General features: G+C 42.3%; 1 long non-coding RNA gene across 6 annotated transcripts in view; it reads left to right on the top strand.

Moving 5' to 3' along the window:
* The window catches only part of LOC123568769 (uncharacterized), a 171216-nt gene that overhangs the window by 120846 nt on the left and 28048 nt on the right, over nucleotides 1–22322 (top strand). The window lies entirely within an intron of this gene.

Here is a 22322-nt window from a genome sequence, read left to right as displayed (position 1 = left end):
GAGCTGGCCTGGAATGGATACCTCAAAACCAAGATCCATGGCAGAGGGGACACTAGCAGTACAGGGTCTGGCCCTGGACATCAGGTGGGTGAAGCTGTTGGAGATGGTGGAGAAGACGGCATTGATGATGAACCATGAGCCTTGGGAGGGTTTAGTCAGATATTAAACATTGCCTCATTTAATTTTGCTTGAAAAGAAAAATAATTCAGGTTAGAATATTTTAGGACACAGGCTTGCTAGTATCACTAAACCAGAAAAAAATTATCAAATATGTATATATATTTGATATATATATAAAAGAGCAAATCCAGATTTGAATCCAGTCTCCTTGAGTTAATAGCCAGAAGAATTTGGGCAAACAATTTGGACAAGCAAGTTCTCTGCATTTAACTTTTCATCATGAAATACACGTAATACTCCTAGGCTGTTGTGAGGAATTATTAAGATAAGAAGATAATGACAGCAATGGTCTACTGAATACTTAATATTTCCAGGCACGGTACCAAGGGTTTTCCCATACTTTGGTCTTATTTTCTAAAATTAGCCTACAAGGCAAGTACTATAGATTCTTATTTTACAGCTGCAAATTGAGTTTCAGTGTGATTAAGTAACTTGTGCCATGTCTCATAGTTAAAGAATATATATACATCATCACCCATGGAATACAGTAGGTGTTTAACACATGTGAGTTTTCTCCTTTCACTCTGCTTGTAGTGCTAGCCATAGAAGATTTTAAAATTGTCAGATTTTTGAAGAAAAAACCCTTGGAAGAGCACTCCCTCTCTGCTGGACTAGAGTTTAACTATCATCATGTTCTTTGTGAATTTGATAGCCTTTTAATCCACCAAGGCCATGACCTTCTTATAATGTGCTGACTTCCTCTGCTGCCAGTGTTTCTCGCGAGGGACCTCCATCTGCATTTGTTTGTGGCTGTCTCTCTCTGTGACATTTCCTCCTTTACCTGATTCTCAAGATAATTTGTTTTTCATTTGAGCTTCAGCAACCTGAGAGATGATGTCAAAATCAATCAATCCTCCAACAAGCTTTGTAAATACAATTCCTTGGTTTTGCAGAAAGGATATCTCTGTTGCCCAGTTCTTCCTGGAGCAGTGCGGCCACCCAAAGGAGAATCACGAGGTTAGAACACATCCTAGAACATGAAATCTCATGCATGGGGGGATGTCAGCCTCATAGCATCTGAGTCCTAGTGTGGGAAGATGGGAGCTGAGGAGGTGTCATGCCGTGGGACTTCTGGAAACTGCAGGTGGAACATAAGAGCCCTTGGTCCAATGTGGATAATAAGGAGCCCTGTTAGAGAGCCATAGAAACCATCCCTGAGTCATGTCTTTCTTTCTCCTTCATTATGACCTTCTCTGTTGGGGGGAGGCAGCAATGCCTTGGAAAGTTTGAGCTGGTTTCTGATGAGAGGTTGAGGATGGGATCTAATGGTTATCTCCTTCCTCAAAACGGAGCCAGAAGATGCAAGCCAGCTGCCATGGCTTGATTGAAGCCTATTATGGATTTGTCTTTTAATGTGTTTGTTAAAAATTTGAATCAGGTGCAACATTTAAAATGGGAGACTTCACATGAAACTCTAGATTTCTGGCTTGTCTTGAAAAATCACACCTGATAATCCTGGGCTAGCATTTCTATGGACAAGAGTAGGCTGGATCTAGGGAAGCCTCTTTAGGTCAGCCAGGTGCAGTCCTGTGTGCCCCAGTCCCCACCTGACCCCATGCTCCCTTAGGTTACCTGTCTTGTTCCCTGGGCATTTGAGTTTTGACAGAAGGAACGGGAAGGAAAATAACAATAGAGTTATAAGACTTACAGCCTAACATAGTTAATAACAGGAAAAGTAAAAGGTGCTTCAGATAACTATTTCCCTTACGTATCATGCAAAACATCCAGTTTTGCAGAAAGAGAAATTGGAGACCTGAGAAGCGAATTAAGCTGCTCAAAGTCGCATGGTGTTGGTAAATGGTACAACCAGAATTTGAGGTTTGGTCTCTTTGACTCCAAGTCGTGTGACCACAAAATCCCACTTGGCCACAGTGGCCTCTCCCAGAATCTGCTTCCCTTTTATGAATAGGATGCCCTCACAGTTCTGCATACCCGGGGCACCCGATGCCCTGTCAGGTATCAAAGAGTTAATGTTTTATCAGTCACTATTCTTGATACTAAGAAAATTCAAGAGGAGTCTTGTTTATCTCTGATGCTGGCTGGCATCCTCTCTGTTCCCTGAGTCTCTAATGAGAATGTGTACAGTGATATTCAAACAGGATAGGAGAAACTTCTTTGTGTATCACTGAGGTTACCATTTGCATTAAGGGAAAAGAGGTTCTATGACTCTCAGTTCGGCAATTCAGCAGCCATCTGTACTTCACATCACTGGCCTGAATTTTCAGCCTCATTAAATTCTTTCAGGTCATCTGGCCCCAATCTTTATGGTTGCCCAAGTGTATATTTATATCCCATGAGTTATTGCCATTTCTAACCTGTGCTTAACTGCTCCCACCTCCCACCACCCTTAATTGATCTTGCAGTACTTCTGGTATTTTTTTTTTTTAAGTCTTCCCTTTCCCAATTATTTCCAAGAGCCCACAGGGGTTACTGCATGTGTATCAGACACTGTGTCCTCTGGGTTTCTACATGGCTTCTACCTTGTTTTGTCAAAGCTCCCTGTGAGCTATTTTTTGCTGGGTACCACGGTCTCCCACCAGACACCACTGCTAAGAGGTGTTTAAGGTCATATGGGGTTGCATGCAGTGGTGGGTAGAATGAATATTTCTTTCTCATGGTCTATGTTTCACATAGCTACCAAACTGCTGGTAGTGCCATGTCTTAGGGAGTCTTAGCTTGGTTGGTTTTTGTCACAACGTCTCTCTGCCTCTATATATCCTTGCATTGCTCCACAGGATTCAGAGGAGATGCCATGGGGAACTGGGCTGGGAAATACAATACTGAGCTAGGGTTTGCTTCTTCCCTTTGAGGACTAAGGCCTTTCTTTTGCACCAAGACTATCTGCCTAGTACCCTCTTCCCTTAGGCTGAGTTTTCTCCCAGGGAGCTCTTTACACCCTGTGCAACCCTTGCTATCTTGCCTGCATTGGGTATGACTGGCTCTAAGTGATGGATATGGCGTGGTGGCTCGGAGTCAAATTGGAACCCTTGAAATCTGTTTTTTTGGCTTTTTTTTTTTTTTTTTAAGGTAAGGTCTCACTCTCTCACCCACACCAGAGTGAAGCGGCACACTCTTGGCTCACTGCAGCCTCAATCTCCGGGGCTCAAGTGGTCCTCCCACCTTAGCCTCCTCAGTAGCTGGCACTACAGACGCATGCCACCATGTGCAGCTCATTTTGTGTATATTATGTAGAGGTGGGCTTTTGTCATATTACCCAGGCTGGTCTTGAACTCCTGGGCTCAAGCGATCCATCTGCCTTGGCCTCAGAAAGTGCTGAGATTACAGACAGGAGCCACACAGCTGGCCAGAACCCCTGAAATCTTAGGTGGCAGTGTTTTATATAATCTTGTGTCCTTAAAGCCCAAATCATCTGAAATATTTTTATCATACAGCCTCAACCCAGACACAGATTGGCTTAAGTGTTCCTCTGGGTGCTTGGGTATGCAGCTTCCTTGTCTTCTTTCCTAAAGAAGCAAGCCTGTGACTCAAAGGAGATTTTGAAATTTGGATTCTTGCATGATGTGAGCTGAGTAGCACGGTTATAAGGCTACAGACACTACTGCAATAGGTGGGACTCCTTGAGCCAGCTTAAGCCACAGGGAGGAAATGGAAGTAGAACCCAAGAAAAGGATTATGGCTAGGTTTTGGGAAGAAGGGATTGAGGCAGTGAACTTTCTCTGGTTCCTGCCTTCCTCTGTCGGCTGGTTTCATTCTCTCTCTCTCTATGCAGACTGTCTACCTTTGCCTATCAGTTCACAAGGTGGCATATGACCATCCCATTCTTTTCAGGTTTACATATAATAGTTCCAGAAATATGCAAGACTTTTCTAATCCCAATTTTAAATTCCCAAGAGGAAGAGCCTGATTGTTTCTGTTTAGGTCAGTGTTCACCTCTGATTCAATCAACTGTGTTGCATCCTCCAAGTCTGTGTCTAAGGATCAAAGATAGACCAGAGAGGTTACAGTGAGCTGGACAGCCAAATACACATCCATTCTACTTGACCATATTTTTTTCCCATTTTCTCACATTTACTTGTACCTTTCTGGAAAGGCACTGAGGAGTAGAGGGGCGATACTCAAGAGAAGCAATGAAGCCTAATAATAGTGTTTTCTCCTTCCTTCCTTCCTCCCCTCCCCTCCCCTCCCCTCCCCTTCCCTCCCCTCTCCTCCCCTCCCCTTCCCTTCCCTTCCCTCTTCTTTCTTGTGTGTGTGTGAGGGTCTCACTCTGTTACCCAGGCTGGAGTGTAGTAGTGTGATCTCAGCTCACTGCAATCTCTGCCTCCTGGGTTCAAGTGATTCTCATGCCTCAGCATCCTGAGCGTCTGGGATTACAGGTGCATACCACCACACCAGCTAATTTCTGCATTTTTAATAGAGATGGGGTTTTGCCATGTTGGCCAGGCTGGTCTCGAACTCTTGGCCTCAAGTGATCCCCCCCACATCAGCTTCCCACAGTGCTGGGATTACAAGCATGAGCTACCGCACTCAACCCTAACAAAGAATCGTAGTAGCTAATATTTACTAAGCATTTCCTATGTAACAGATACTATATTGAGTGCATCACAGGAATTATCTCACCTATTACATACAAGAAGATCTTACCATTGGTTATTTTTATTAGCCTCATTTCACATGAGGACACCAGGGTTAGGGGGCTGGCTGGACCAAAATCTATGTGGAGAGCAGAGTTCAAACCAAAATGCATGCTTTTTTATCACTATATTTAGAGACAGACATACCTGGTTTCAAACCTGGTTGCCACTAGCTATGTGATTTTTGAATAATCATTCTGAATCTTAGTTTCCTCATCTGTAAATGAAGATAAAAATACCTTTCAAATTAAAAATGATTTTAAACTAGGCAACTTAGGCAAATTATTCTTTTCAATCATGTACCTGGGCTTTCCTGCCTCATCTAAGCACACTTGTTCTTTCTAATGCTCCCTGACTGTAACCAAAACCTCCAGAGCCCTTCACCCATCCTCTTATTGCCATGAATTGCCAATATCAGACAAATAGTTTAAAAAGGGGCAAGAAGGTAGGATTTGAATTCAGAAGACTTGTATTTGAATCTTGCTTCAGCTTTGTATTAATTGTCTGACCTAAGACAAGCCTTTTTATCGTTCTTAATCATAGTTTCCCCATCTGAAAAATAAGATGTGGAATTGTTATTATTGGTGGTGGTGTGTTCTAAGCATTAAATTAATAAATGCATGTCAAATGTTCTGAAAATTCAAAGACACCATACATTTGGAAAGGATTCTGTTACAGACTCACCAATGCACCACAACGTAGTAGTCTTTCCTTGTGAGGTATCACCCAAGACCAAGAGAATTAAGTAGTGTGGACACAAAGGGTGAGGTTGGAGTGAAAGTTTAATAAGTGAATGAAGAAAGCTCTCTGCTGCAGAGAGGTGACCTGGAAGTGAGTTGCCGTTTTTCACAGTTGAATGCAAAGGCTTTTATAGGAAACTGATGAGGTCTGGGCATCTAATTAGCATAAGGCATGTGTTTCTGGTAGCTCCACCCCATCCTCCTAAGGCGCATGTGGGCCCTTAGCTTGAGTTACCCATATTGCTTTGTTGCCCTTATTATGCATGTGTCAGGGGATGAAATTTTCCACTGCTGGCATGTCTGGGCAAGTCGCCTGTGTAGCCTTTCTTATCTGTGCAGCTGTGGGCATGTCTTAGGCAAGGTCCCCAGTGCAAGTTCCCTTATCTGTGCCTGGAGGCTGTTCTTTTGTTTCTAAGAAGTTTCTAAGAATTCAATCCAGGACCCATCCTAACTGCCTGCCTGACTGGTTTCTTTCTTTCCCCTCTCTCAATTCTTATTAAGGCAGAAAAATTCTAGAATGACTTTTTGTCCTATAACCTGGTTCTCAGAATGTTTTGGAAATGTAACCACCCAATGGGTTCACATTCCCCACTGCCTAGACAGAGCCAATTTATCAAGACAGAGGAATTGCAATAGAGAAAGAGTACTTAATGCAGAGTGAACAGAAAAAAGATAAAGGTCTTTTAAATATATATAGCTTGGATATTCATGTTTAATTAAGCAAATTTTAACTATAGAGCTCTTTTGTTTAAAGAAAATCTCTTTCAAATCTCTTATTACCAGACTCTAGTCAGGACAGCCAATATTTCTGGCCTTTGAATTCTACCCCAGATAACGGCCCACATGAAATTAGTAAGTTTTAATTAAGGTTATAACTTAACCATGGATACAAAAGGTGTTTTAAGGAGATGGTAAGCATTTTTTTTTTTTTAAACAAGTTTTAGAATATCCCCAAAGGTAGTTCAGTGAAAGGAAAATTCAAGACAGGAAATCAGAAGCTATCTATGGGGTGAAAAACAAAAACAAAAACAAACCTCAATAAATGGCAAAGTTACACAAATAACAAACCAGAAAGGAATCATTCTGAAAGCCAAGAATTGAACCCGGGCCACCATTGTCAAGAGATAAAACCTTAGCTACTGAGCTACATAGCATTGAGCAGTTTCTACTGCTCTTCCCCGAAGAAGTCTAGAGCGGCTGATTTCAAGCTTGTAAAGGCTTTTAACAGCTCAAGATAATTTTTAGGGCTGTGATATGAACCCCCAAATTCCTATCCCCTGGATGGTGGGGACCAAGATAAAGTACCTCTACATAGTCACAAGGTTAAGCTCTTAAAGACACAAAACAAGACAGAAACTTCATCTGGTATTGGTTTCAGGGGCCCACAGCAAAGTTTATAACTGATCAGCCTACCAGGTTGGCTTGAAAAGCAGGATTATAGGGGTCCTAAACTCATGTTCTATTCTGTGACACCCTTCTCTCCATTACAGAAAGACAAATTCTTAGCACAAAGTACACCAGATTTGCCACAGCCTAAGACTAGTCTCACAAATCCTTTTTTACTATTCATCAAACCTTTGCAGAGGACACACACAGTGACATTTATCGCTTACCACTGCCCCCCTACACACACACACACACACACACACACACACACACACACACACGCACACACTGACACACACATTCACACACACACACACAATGCGGAGAGACAGAGAGAGAGAGAGAGAGGCCAGACACTTTTCTGGTAAGAATTCCTACCCTTTGTGCCAGCATATCAGGTTTCTGGGTCCCCTTTCTCTGCAGCTTCTAGAAGAATGGAGCAGCGTTTGATGGCCCTGTTCACTGTGCCATAGCTGTGGGGGACCAAGCCCCATTACAAAAGAAAATGATCCTTTTCTGTTTTATGGAACCATAGGCAAAAGCTTCTCAATGTTGCAAGATGCTGCCTGACGGGCTGCATGGGGAACCAAATTAACATTTTCCATTCCAGTGGAAGCAAAATACACATAACGCAACAGACACTGGTCACCTTATTCAGCACCCAACATCGACCTGGCAAGACTCAAACTTTTTCCCATTGGTTCCTGTTGTCTTTGATCTGCATAAAGTGGGGAATGGTGATCTCCATCCAGGAATTCAATGGGTGGTCTCTGGGCAAGATGAAGAGCAGTCACCCCGATCCAGGGCTGTTAAACTTCTTTCAGGACTCACTGAATGTGACTAGAGAGATAATGAGAGTTCTCTGAGTTAGGCCTGCTGGACTTGCATCAGCAATTCCTTCAGAGGTCCCCTCCACATATACAAATACACGCATATAGACAAGACAGACAGAAGGCTTTCCAAGTCAAGACTCCTAACCAAGAATTCCAGAGTGTCTCTTCCAAACTATCCTCCTATTCTCTGTTTGAGAAATCTCCCTGAAATCTTCTTGACTGAGAATTGTCCTGAACCAAGACTCTTTCTACTAGTTAGGGAGAGCCAACCGAGACCCCCCAGGAGCCAAACCAAGACAGACACCCCATGGTGTAGCTACAGACACCTCACAATGGAGCTACAGAACTAGTTGGGAAAAGGAAGGAGACGGTGGCAGCACCTAGGATACTCACCAACCCAGACAACCTGCAGTAGGGCTATAGACAGACACCCTGTGATAGGGCTCCAGTTATGGGATGTCTCCCTAGGACTATTTCTCTATTGCAATTAAATCCATGCCCATTGGGTCGGGAGTGCCCCATCAGTGGAGTGAGTACCAGAGTCAGCTCCCAGTCCAGGTGAACTAGGTGGCTGCTTCGACTGGCCTCTGGATCCATTGCTGGAGGGGGCTACTGAACCATGGGTAGGTAGCCACAAGGGCAATCCTGGATAAGCCTCTAAATTTGTAACCACCCAAAGGGTTCACCTTGCCCACTGCTTAGACAGAGCTGATTTATCCAGAAAAGGGAATTGCAATAGAGAAAGAGTAATTCACCCAGATCCAGCTGTGCAGGAGACTGGAGTTTTATTATTACTCAAATCAGTCTCCCCAAAAACTCGGGGACCAGAGTTTTTAGGATAATTTGGTGGGTAGCAGGCTGGTGAATCAGGAGTGCTGATTGGTTGGCTCAGGGATGAAATCATAGGGCATCAAAGTTGTTCTCTTATGCTGAGTCAGTTCCTGGGTGGAGGCCACAGAACTGGTTGGCAGGTCCAGGTGGGACCATCCAGTTGGTAGAAATACAAAAACCTGAAAAGACATCTCAAAAGGCCCATCTTAGATTCACAATAGTGATGTTACCTTTAAGAGTAATTGGGGAAGCTGCAAATCTTATGACCTCCGGAATAATGGCTGGTAATATCTAGAATTCCAGCCCCTACCATTCTAACTTGGTGGCTGGTGGCCTTTCATTCATTTTACAAGAACAGTTTAGTTTTGGGGAAGGGCTATTATTTAAACTATAAAGTAAATTCCTTCCCAAGGTTAGTTCAGCCTACACCCAGGAATGGAGAAGGACAGTTTAGAGGTTAGAAGCAAGATGGAGTTGGTTAGGTCTAATACCTTTCACTGTCATAATTTCCTTAGTTATAATTTTGCAGAAGCGGTTTCGGGAAGGCCATTGTTTACACAGTATTTTCATACTCTTAATTTGTAACTGCATATGTTTGCATGTCTTACTTTTTAAGTGGCAGGAGTTTTGAGTCTAGGGTATGTCTTTCAAGTTTCTTTACAGAACTTAGAAATAATGGGTGTTTAATAAACACTAGATGTACAGATAACATTCAAGCTTTCTATGCATCTGTCTTTCATGTTTGTGTTGGGATGTTTTTCAACAGTCTGGGGACCTCTTAACAATGCAGTGAAAGGATTTGAAAAATCTCTAAAAGCCTGTATAAATGCAAAAGTATTTTAAATTTACAGGAGGTGCTATTACTACTAATACTGTGCAGATTTGTGAGTAGTTATGGAAATAACCCTATGAGCAAAAATGCTTTTATTTCGGTTTTGTTCTTTGCATTGTACAAATACAGCCTATAAAAATCAAATTTCTACATTTCTGCATCCTGTGTGCTTTAAGACATATCTTGAGATATCAAAAGAAGAATAAAACATACAACAACATGGAATCACTAAAGGTTGGAGCTTAAAGATTATTATGTTCAGCCCTGCCATTGTACAGACGAGGAGACTAAGTCTAAGGGATACCAAATGACTTGCCTAAGGTCACACAGCAAAATAGTAATCTTTTTTCTGTCATGATTCGTTCTCTGAAATATGTGGGTGTGTTTAGTATTGTTGACATTTCCTTAGAAAAACAATTTTTAAAATGAAATCTTTTCTTTCCAGGGCTAGAGCAATGTATCTTAGGCTCACTCACTTAAGGAGGTTATAGAAATGAGCCCAAGGAGGGAAACCAGAAGAGCCCCCCAGGCTCACCAGTTGTTTGTTGGCTCCCTACAAACATGTCATTCAAGTGGCTAATCTTACAACAGCACAAATGCATCTAACCAGGTGAATTTCTTCGAGTCACTTCAAGTAATTATTTCTTGAGCATCTACTTCATACCAATGGTGTGCTAGGTTCTATAAGAAAATAAATGTGAATTACTCACAGATAAAAATAAATAACAATCAGGATGCATATGGTGGCTCATGCCTGTAATTCCAACACTTTGAGAGGCTGAGCAGGGTGGATCACTGGAGGTCAGGAGTTCGACACCAGCTTGGCCAACATGGTGAAACCCTATTACTGCTGAAAATGCAAAAATTAAGTGGGCATGATGGCGCACACCTGCAATCCCAGCTACTCAGGAGACTGAGGCATGAGAAACGCTTGAATCCGGGAGGTGGAGATTGCAATGAGCCAAGATCGTACCATTGCACTCCAGTCTGGGCAACAGAGTGACTCCATCTCAATAAATGAATGAATAAATAAATAAATAACAATCAGAGAATAGAATCAATATAGCACAGTGGACAAGACCATGGATTATGGAACCAGACTGCCTACTTACTAACAGAATGATTAGTTTTGAGCAAGACCCTTAAGCTCTTTGGGAGTCAGGTTCTTCATGTATAAAGTGTGGCTTACTTAATATTAATAGTTTCTGTGAAGTTGTGAATTTTATAACTATCAAGCTCCTTACCAAAGCTAACTAATTTGCTAATCACTGATTTTGCAAAGCATGTTATGGAGATGTGGCTGGACAGGTTTGCCATCAGAGTCGATATACCGTTGTATTAAAAACAAGATTAAAAAAAGCTGCCAAGTTCTTTGGTGAGTGGTTGGTTAGTCTGAAATCTTTGCAAGACGCTGATGCTCAAGCTGTTGACATACTCATTGCCTACTTCAACAACTGTCAGAGAAACATAATATGGAGTAAACAGGTGCTTTTAAAAAATCGTTCATAGACTTCTGTAAAATGCAAGATAAATTGAAGTTATTTTAACAGTGAAAAAAAAAAAAAACAACAAATGTCAGGTGCTTTCAGGGTCCGACATATAATAAGTGCTATAGTAACAGTTATTTTACATTTGTTATCTCCCTGGGTTTCATTCTAAGCCTATGAAGTAGGTACCATCCACATTTTATAGAGGAGTAAACTGAAGTTAAGAGGTCAAGTAGCCTGCTTAGGTCACCCTGCAACCAGCAACAGAGCCAAGAGTCAAGCCCAGGTCTGTCCGACAGCCAGGCCTGGCCCCGTAAACACTGTTCCGTGTGCTGTCCTCAGACACAAGCCTTGCTCTTCAGAAGGTCATATTCTAGAAGCCTTATTGCAGGACGGAAAACACTAAGTGCCACTAGAGACATAGAAATAATGTAGATGGGGATTTCCACAACAGGGCCTGTGGGAAATTGTTTCCAGCTTAGAAAATCAGAGGAAGTTTTAAGGAAGAAGTGGAATTTGAGTCTTGAATGATTTATTTGTGCAGAAGCAGGAGTGAGAAAGGACAAACAAAAAACCAGGGATGAGAGGGGTGAGGCATAGTTTGGAAACAGGCAGTAGCTGGTTCAATAAAAGTGGACCCTGGGGTATGTACAGGAGAGCAGGGAAAGGTGAGGCCTGCAACCCTCCCTAGATGAAGTCAGATCACAAGGGGCTTCAAGTACCAAGCCAAAGAGTGTGCATCTAAAATTGAAGGTCTTTAAATAGCTTTTTAAAAGACTAAATGGAAAAAAAAAAAAAAGACCAAATGGGAAAAGGAAAAAATAAGACCTAAGACTTTGGGACATGGTGATTATTTGTCAGTAAGAATTGACGGAATATGGTCTTATTAACCTAGTTAGTTCTCTTCAGAAAAAGCCACGTAGGTTTACAGAAAAAAAAAGTTAATTTTGCAAACAACATACTTGTTCATTTGAAGAGTTGAAGCATTCTTTATGAAATGTAATATAATTTTAATATTTAAGTTAAAATGCAATTATAGATATTTTTCATCAGTTAGATAAAAGAGATCTAGAATTTAAATTTTACTTATGAATTATTTCCCTCCCTCCCTCCCCCCTCCCTTCCTTCCGTCCACTTGCATTTGTGTTTGGTTCACTTCTCTCTCTTACACAATAGGTATTTTCTAGTTTCTTAATCCCAATTTCTCCTTCATGTTTTGAGTGCTGTTTTATGTTTCAATTTCATATTTATTGTAACATGAACCCTCAGCCACTAGGACATCCAACATCCCTAGAATGGCAGAGTTGAAAGGAACAGTAGAGATGATCTGTTCTAACATTCATCTTACAGCTGAGACAATGAAGGCTCAGAGAAAGAACATGACTTTTTCAAAAACACAGAGTGAGTTCAAGGCAGAAATGGGACTTGCACTTGTTTTCTGGCTCCTATCTACTGCTCATTTCAGTGCACCATCTGAGCACATATGTAAGCAGGGCTCTGGGCCTTTACTTTCTTGAGAATGGTTTAGGGAGTCTCAATAGACTTCTCATGTACTGCTGCAGGACTTAGAATCTATGAAGTATTTAGAGCTGGAGGGAACCTTAAGGTCCTGAAATTCAGCATCCTCCTGGCTGTGGTCTAAATGGTCCCTGCAAAATTCATGTGTTGAAAAGAATCCCCGGTGCAACAGTGTTGGGAGGTGGGCCTTTTTGGGACATGTTTAGGTAAACCGACTAATGTCACTGTGAAAGGGCTTAATGGAAGGAGTTTGGCCCGTTCTCACTCTCCCATCCCTTCTTCTATGTGAGAACATAGTGTCCTCCCATCTGAAAAATGTAGCATCAAGGTGCCATCTTGTAAACAGAGAGCAGCCCTCACAAGACAGCTGAACCTGCTGGTGCCATGATCTTGGACCTTCCAGCCTCCAGAACAGTCAGAAATAAATTTCCATTCTTTGTAAATTACCCAGTCTCGAAACTTCTTTTGCAGAGGAGAAGACCAAAGCTGAAAGAAGTGAGGGGTGACCTGCTTAGCTTATGTGGCTGGAGACGTACACAGCAAGGTCAGGGATTCCAATCTGCTGACTTGAGGCCCATGCTTTCACTCTGTACATGCTCATCCTTATTTTCAAAGTCTCCAGTTCAAAAATTCATCCCTTTACAGTCACATATACTGAAAGGAATTCTGCTTCACAATGCCTGGAGGAGCTTCAAGTGGAATGTGTCCAAACCAGGAGGAAACAATTCCCTTGGTTTTCCTCTGACTGTCAGTGCAGGTTGGTGTGTGGTGAAGGTGGGGGTGTGGAAAGCTGGCTAATTCCGCTTTACAAGTTCTTTATTTTCTCATACCCAGGAAGTACCACAGCCACTGAATTCTTGGTGAAACCAGAACCTAAAACAGTAAAAGTGGAGTTGGGAACCTGGGGAAGCAATACTCAACCAAGCCAAAACTAAGATTGCATATTTACATAGCATGGCTGTAGCCATTTTGTTCTTCACACTCTCAAAGTGAACACACAGCACAAGGCTCAGTGGCCAGACTATGTGGTGGGGGTGGGATGTGGCAGGTATGCATGCATGTGAAAGAACAGTGTAAACTCTAAAACATCTACAACAGGGAAAAGCAAAAAAGAAATCCATAGCTCTCCCTCTGATGGTCTTGGTCTCTCTCCTCTGTCATGTATTAGACCCAGAGAATAATATTAGTCCAAATCTCCAGCAACTGTTCATCATTTTTAACCTTTTCTGCCTGGTAAAATCACCTGGGAGCTTTGAAAATAATGTTGATGCCTGAGCTTCACCCCCAGAGATTCTGATTTACCTGATGTGGGATGGGGTGTACAGATCACGATTTTTAAAAATCTCCCCAGATGCCTAATGTGCAACTACTGTGCAGAATTACTCAATTAGACTATCAAGTAGCTTTCCCTGACTGCTGGGATCCATTCCTTGGCTGCTGCAAACAATGTTGTAGCCATTTAGGGCTAAATACACTTACAATGTGGTCTTACACTGCATTCATTCAATTTAATAGACACTTGTTTAGTGCTTTCTGGTACATGGCTAGGTGAACTGCAGTGGGTACGCAGGCGAATGAGTGTCCTCTGCTCTAGAAGAGTTTATACAAGTAACTGTGGCTTAGTAAGGGAGCAATTATTTTTCCCAAGAAAATGCTAAAGGCTTCATGCAATTGAACCTTGAAGATTCTAAACATATAGAAACATTTTTTATACTCATAGAAAATTCATTTGTAGAGAGTAACCTGCCTAATCGAAAATTTGCTTTGATAAGTCTACCATGGTATACAAACAAGCCGTGGACTAGTGCCTGGGTCTGAAAAGTGAAAGCTTCTGTGCATAATAGAGAGTGAGAGTAGGTGATCAGCACGAAATGCTATGTAGGGAAATGGTCAAAAGGACACTTAATGACTTTTAGAGATGGGGTCTCAATCTGTCACCCAAGCTGGAGAGTAATGGCATGATCATAGCTCACTGCAGCCTCAAACTTGTGGGCTCAAGTGACCCTCTCACTTCAGCCTCCTGAGTACTGGGATTACAGGCACGTGCCACCACACCCAGCTAATTAAAAAACAATTTTTTTTGTAGAGACGGGGTCTCGCTGTATTGCCCAGGCTGGTCTCAAGCAATCATTTTGCTTCAGCCTGCCAAAGTGTTGAGATTACAGGCCTGAGCCACCATGCCCAGCCATAAGGCCATTTTTAATAAGAACTGTTAAAAATAAAATGTCAATTATGGAATGTAAACTTCATTTTTACATTTATTAAGAAGTCTTCCATAAAATACACATTGCTCATTATTTAGTGAGAGTGAATTGTGTATGAAAAATTCAAAGAAGTGCTAAATCCCACCTTGAGATGGCAGAAGAAAACCAGAGGGTGCACATGGGACAACTGCCTGATGTGTGGGTTTGCTAGATTTTTACAATTAAAATTGCAGGACACCCAGTGAAATTTGAATTTAAATGAATACAAATCATTTTTTACTATAAATATGTTCCATGGAGTATTTGCACGTACTTATATTAAACAATTATTCATTTGGTTTGATGTTTTTTCTGGCAGCCTTATTATGGGTTATGGTTAGGTAGGGATTTTATAATCAGAGAGGGAGACAGGAAATGGACAAAGGTGCAGAGGAGGTAGAATGCGAGGTACATTTAGGAAATAGGGAGAAGTAGGGTTGGAGCGCACTCTCAAGTGTGTTGGAAGTTGTCTGGACATTAAAGTAGGAAAATAAAGCTACGTCCTATAAGGCCATAATGTCAGTATCACCAATTGGTACTCTGTCAGCAATGGAGAGCTGTGTGACATGTTAAAGGGGGGAAATCATATGCTCTATTCATCCATTCATCTATCCATCCATCCATCCATCCATCCACTCACATTAATGTATCTGTATCAATATGGCACACTTGAAAAGCATATATCCTTTGAATTTATATTCTAGTTCTGCCATATGCTCACTGAGTGATCTTCTGCAAATTACTCCCTCTCTCAGCCTCAGTTCCCTGAAAAATGGGCATAATTAGATGTACATCTTACATCTCTCATCAGGTTTATCACAGTGACATACAATTACCAAGCAGACAAGGCCACCTTGAATGCCTTTTTGAGGACTCGTTTGAGGGTTCCAGTACTGTGTGTGCCAACTTAGACCATTATTTCCCAAAAACATTCCTCTCAGTCTATTTCATTTCCTTGCAGTGCACTGGCCTTTACACCTGCATTGTCAACAGTGAGTAAAGACTGCATTTCTGTCTCTCCTGCCACATTGGTACGTTTGTGTATAGGTGGGTGTTGCTATTTGTGTAATGTATTACGAAGTGTTTTCACATTCATTATTTTCATTGAACCTTCAGAGAGATCATTCTGCTATCATGGGAGGATAGATTGGAAGTGGGTGGGGGTAGAGAGATTGGAGGTAGAGAGATGGTTGGAAGGCTGCTGGGATAGCCTGGGCACGATGCAATGAAGACCTGAACCAGAGTAGTGGAAAGGTGAGCTGAAAGTGAAAGGAATGGATGAAAACAAATGGCACAGAAATAAAAAACAAAGGGTAGTTCTGACACCTGCATTTTGGTCTCCTTGACATTGCTTCCATTTCCTCTAGGGACATGTCCTGGATAAGGGTGAAACCGGATGCTCCTTGGCAGTTTCAGATGTCACACCCCTAACTTTCCATTGGATAAAAGAAGGCCCAAAATAACCTCTGGTCCCATAGGCTAGTGATTACTGGTACTCAGATTCCTGTCTTGAAAACACAGGGAAGAAGCCAGACATTTGCCCACTTACCCTCTCACCAGCTGACCCGGGGCATTAGCACCCTGGTGCCTGCTGACGCAGAACATCTGCCAAATTCGATTAGCCCCGTGGCCTGGCTAAGCTGGGCATGTCCTGCATTGCTTCTAAAACAAGCCCTCCAGGAAGGGGCAGTGAGACTCGGAGATGTTTTTTCCTACTGTCAAGCAAGACTCACTGCTTGCAAGTTTGAGGTAGGGATGGGAAGGAGATAAAATTATTAGAAGATGCAGAAGATAAAGCCAAACACTAATCTAACAGTCACTTCTGAAAACAGAGAAAACACTCCAGTCAACAGGGATTGTTTTTTTTTTTCTCATTGCTTCAACTTAGTAAAGCCTTTTGAGTCCATCAGAATGAGCTAAGCAGTGTGAAATGTGTGGAAACACGTTGTTGGCTCACAGCAGGTTGCTTGGAGGTGGGACAGGTGATGACCTGCCTGTGAGAAGACCATAGAGCTCTCTTTGCTTCAGCACTGGGTCAGTTGATCCTCATCTGTAGATGAGAGATCCTCATCTGTAGACTCAGCCCTCCTGCAGCCATTAGTGCCTCTCCTGTTTCTAATCACAGGGAATCTTAATAAATTTAAGGAGCCTCGTTCAGGAGCTCAGTGTTAGATTGAGTTTCTGGTGGGTCCATTCTGACTCTGAATGTTGATTTTACTATCTATAATCATTTTTCTTGTTTCTATAGCAAGGGTCCTACTAAATTTCCTATAGAACTAGGGTCCTGTCTGGTTAATTCCCAGTCATTAGAATCCCACACCCAAATTTGGAACCAGGTTAGGGCTCTGAGTCCCTTGGGTAGAAATCTCTGATACCTCTGACTCCTGTTTACCTGGAGGAAGAAGAATCTGGGGCAGCACTTCTACCCTGGCTGGTCAATAAAACCACTGGAAAGATCTTTAAGAAATACAGATTCCAGGGCCCCACTCCCAGAGATTCTGATTTAACTCATCTGGGTATAGACATATTTTTAAAATTCCCTATGTGATTCAAATGTACAGGTCAAGATTGAGAGCCACCAGCCTGGTGGTTAAAATTTGAGGCCTTGGGATTATATAGATGTGGCTTCAAACCTGACTATATCATCTATTAACTGTGTGACCTTCGGCAAGTTATTTAGGCTACTGTGTTGTCAGTTCTCTTGTCTCTCAAATTACATCTATCTCATGATTGATGAGTATTTTAGATAGCATGCAAAGCATTTAGCATGGCATCTGGTACAAAATAGGGATGTAATAGTATTGCCTGTTGCCAAATACTTGTCCTTGTGTTCAACCAATTCCTAGAGTAATCTTACCCTTTACTTGGATTCTTTGCATATGGACCATCTGTCTGAAGCCCATGGATAGAAGTCTTTATACTCATTATAGAACATTCTTCACCCTTTCGCATCTAACTTCTGCTCAACCCGAGGGGCACATCCAGTCCTCAGCACCTTGACTTTACTACCTTATCTACCCCATCACCAATGGGATCTGTTCTTAAGAAACTGGGGAAGCCAAGATAGCAAACTGAGTTCATCTTTTGGTTCAATTCAATTCAACTGGCAGTGGAGCATGACCTTGAGATGACTTCTGAGGCTGAGGTGCAGCAAGGACTTACAAGTGATGTCTGCTATACATGGAGGAATGGGGGAGAGAAGGCTGGCGCTGGTGGCCAGGGCTATTGCAGACCCAGCAGGCCTGAGTCATTGTCCTTTCTCTTCTCCACCAATCTCAAACACAAAATAACTGTAAAGTATTGACCTAGAGAGGATTGGGCATTCCTGAGTTTTGCAAGTGGTTCCACAACACTCTGCCTATCTTCCCAATCCCAGCAATTCACAGGAAGCTCTTCAGATTGGCCATGAGGTTAAAGGGGTGACAACTGCCCCATATCCAAGTATTGGAAACAGCTGGCATGAAGCTCTAGAAACCCTACGATCAGGTTTTTCAGCACAGAGCAGGGTTGTATCCACTTTTGGAAAGGCCCCCGTGCAATGAGAGACTGTTTGCATGTTAACCCTTAAAAGCGCAATCCAGTACTCTTTTGAAAGCTAAAAATTCTAAGCACCACTAGTGGTCTCTCTCTCTGATGGAAGCCAAATCCCTTGGACATGTAACTAGCTATTCCACTCCCCTCCCCCGAACCACCACCTATTTTTTTTTTTTCCTTCTGTACTCAATGCCCTTTATACTTTTAAATTTTGCAGTGGTTTAAGAGTGGCTCCAGATCCAGGCTGCCCTGTTACTCACAAGTGTTGCAGCCTTTGCCAACTTAATTGGATTATCTCTGCCTTAGTTTTTTCATCTCTAAAATGGGAGTACTAAAACTACCACCTAGTTTATGGATTGTTGTGCAGTGAGAAAATCTGCATAAGATGCATTGAACACTGCCTGCTTATAGTAAGTACTAGTCACTATAATTGTGCAATGGGTTAAATGTATGTCAAGGACATGGGGCAGAGGTTAAGGCAGGATTTTCCTGATGTGCCATGTCTGTTTTTAGAAATGTGACTGTAGCCCCTTGTTTCTTTCAGACTACATGAGTTCATCTATTGCATCCTGGCTTCAGTCATTGCCATTCAGCTGGGATAGACACTTAGGGATAATGGGCTTCATTTGGAATGTACAGTCTAGAAAATCACCCTTTGTTGTAGTATATCTCTTCCATTTGCCTGAGTGTATGTAGTGGCCACAGCTTAACTGCCAAGCAATATTATTGCTAGTGGGGTAAACAAGAGTTATCTCTCTGAGTCTTCCAGAAAAGACAAAGTGACCCTGGATGCTAATGGCACAGATGAGATGCGATCTCTTCCAGGATTCTGAATATAAGAAAAAAGTCTCTGAAGTGTGTACTAGATGAGCCCAGCTTATTACCAGTCAGCAGAGTGACTACCAAGAGTTCGTAAACACTTTCTGAGGCTTTCTCATGGGTCCATAACTTTCCTAAGTGCTTTATATGTATTACCTAATTTAATTATCACAAAATCCCATGAGGTAAGTGGGAATATTTTTACCTGTCCTTTGCAGGTGAGGAAACGGAAGCACAGAGAAGTTAAGTGACTTGCCTACAGTCACACAGCTCTTGTAGCAGAGTTGGGATTCAGACTCCACTCTTTATTATGTGCCCCCTGAGAGGTGAGACGTTGGATCCCAGAGGAAGCAGAGCTCTGAGGTCATCAGGAAGGGAAGCAGGGCATGAAGTGGGAGCAGAGGTGGATTGAACAAAAACATAGATTTCTCAGAGATTCAGGCAAAAAGGACTCAAGGCCAGGAGTAAACCAAAGTTGGATTGCTGAAATAAGGAGTTTCAAACCCTGGCATGCCAGTGAGGTTTGTCTCCTAAACTAGCCAAAGCTCCACTCAGAATGACCTCTTTACCATTCTGAAATATCTGCTGTTCCTCTGAGGAAATCTGCTGCTGAATGTGGTGTTGCTGTGATTTGTTATGAGACACGTTCTCAAGGCCATCCTCTCAAGAGAAGGAATTATCCAGAGTGCTCGGGGGTGGTGGTGAAGCAGGCTGGGAGCTGTATATCCTTGGTGAATTTATAAAGCCCCAAAGAACAGAGATGCAAACCCATTTCATTCAGAGAACTCTGTAATAAACAGTGACTCTACAGGATGCTAATTCAGCAGTTTCATTCAGAGTTTCCTGACTCTGCAACTTGGCAAAACACAAGGAATCTCTCCTTGCCAGGCACCATGTCATACAGTTGAATGAGTTACATAAAACAAAGGTAAATGCATTGCCTGGCTTTGAAAGTAAGGTTAGAGACCGGTAGAAAGTTTGCATCTTGAAGAATATTTGGGCACCTTCCCCAAGGTATTTTCTGCCTGCTTGTCAGACAGTTGGTAATAATTTTATAGTTGCATATGAAGTAGAAACATTCCTTGGGTCACATCCTCCCCAACCACCACAGTAACTCGAGGTGCCTCCTGCTTTTAATCTTGTGGCAAGTGCCAAGAAATAAGGACACCAACTATGGAGGGAGGCAGGCAATGCCCAATGAATTATCTCAGAATGCATCCCAGCCTTCAAGTGCTTCAGAAACCTCTTTAATCTCTTTTAATGGCAAATAATAAAGTAGGAAGAATGAAATTGTAGTTTTTTTTTTTTTTTTTTGAGACGGAGTCTCACGCTGTTGCCCAGGCTGGAGTGCAGTGGCGCCATCTCGGCTCACTGCAAGCTCCGCCTCCCGGGTTCCCGCCATTCTCCTGCCTCAGCCTCCTGAGTAGCTGGGACTACAGGCGCCCGCCACCGCGCCCGGCTAATTTTTTGTATTTTTAGTAGAGACGGGGTTTCACTGTGGTCTCGATCTCCTGACCTTGTGATCCGCCCGCCTCGGCCTCCCAAAGTGCTGGGATTACAGGCTTGAGCCACCGCGCCCGGCCAAAATTGTAGTCTTAAAACTGAAATTTACCTCCAAGACCATCCTCTTGGGAGATCCCCCAAGTTCAGCCTCTTCCTCTGACAGATGAGGGCATGGAGGCTCAGATACTGGAAAGGGTTGGCCAACCTAGTGATTGAACTACCAACATACCTGGCTCTCCAAGGTAGGCTTGTTAGAATTCAGGCTTCCGTATTGCCTAATGGATTGGACACCCTCCTGTCCATCCCAGAAATAGAAAAATCTTTTAATGCAATTTGCAGTGTAAAATGTGCAGGAGTGTGCACACACACATACGCATACACACAGAGATGGGAATAGCTATGTTGAGGTCCTCATTTCCAGAAACCAGTTCCTACAACATGGAAAAGCTTTGCCACAACGTCTAGGGAAGCCCTTTGAATTTATAGTCCGGTCATTCTGGAGCTGTGAACCTAGATTTCCTCAGCTGGATGTTAATATCTGATTAATTCAGGATGCTGATTTAATTTGTGACCTATAAAACGCTATTTCACAGAGAATGGGCTGTGTTGGCATGTGCAGAGCCCAGCTCCCCAGATGGAATAATCTTTTCCTTATTAATTTGCTGCATGTTGCTTCTCATTTCTCACAGTCGTTCCAAATGTGTTACAAACGACTACATGCTCTGGGTCCCGAATCCACTACTGCTGTTGCTTTGAAAGGAAAGAAAAAAAAATTGTTGAATATGAATGGCACTGGGCTTTCCTGGCTCATATTTGCATGCTCACTTTCAAACCATCAGTGCACTCTTCTCTCACAACACTAAGCATTGCTCCACCTGCGAGCACCCATCACTTTTGCGTTGTTTAGGAAATGCAAACATAGATGGTTTGATGTTTTCAGGGCCAAGAAAAGAGTTAGTGACATGATTGGGATCAGATCTCAAAGTTCCAAATTCTTGGGATGTGCCATCTTCCTATTATCTAGAACATGTGAAAGGCTGTTTAATCCCCTTAGTCGAATGATCCTCAAATTTGAGTGGGCACAGAATCAGCTAGACGGGTTGTTAAAACTCAGATTGTTGTCCTCTACCCCCAGAGCTTCTTATTTAGTAAGTCTGGGATGGGAACTGAGAATTTGCATTTGTAACAAGTTCCCAGAGATGCAGATGCTGGTTGCAGTCCACACTTTGAGATCATTGCATGAGTCTAACTGGAGGAGAGTGTGGGTACTGTTATCTGCAAGTAAACACTGCTTGGTATCTGTTGGAGAAGGTCTCTGCTGGGTAAGGTTTCTGTTTTATGTCTTTTTCCTCTTTCCTTCCTGATATGCACCAAATCCCAGTTTAGCAACTATTTTTTAAATGTTAGGGCTCAATGGAGAATGCAGCTTGACTAAATAAATTTAAATGTGTACTGCAGTACTTGATATGGATTTTTTCAAATTGTGAGCACTTAAGCCAGACGAAAATATTTCCCCTGGGTTCAGACGTTTTATGCAGACCAGCCCCTGGTTTCTAAGGAACCATTTGAAATAGAATACAGTACCAAAGTGCAGAGCTGCAGAATCATCTTTATGTCCTTTCTAAATGTAGAACATACACCTCAAGCTCAGGATTTCAACTAACACTTTTTGGTCATTTACAGACTTGAGACAAGTCCTGTCATTAACTACAACATTGTGTGTGAGGCTTTTTTCAGGACAGATAGGCTTATTTTTCTAAAGGAAAGGACTTTTGTTTTGCCAGATATAAAATAGCAGTTCACACTTAAATGCAAAGGTCTTGT

The sequence above is a fragment of the Macaca fascicularis genome, chromosome 14 (genome assembly GCF_037993035.2).
Source record: "Macaca fascicularis isolate 582-1 chromosome 14, T2T-MFA8v1.1".
Classification (NCBI taxonomy): Eukaryota; Metazoa; Chordata; class Mammalia; order Primates; family Cercopithecidae; genus Macaca; species Macaca fascicularis.
This window is presented reverse-complemented; position numbering and strand designations above follow the sequence as displayed.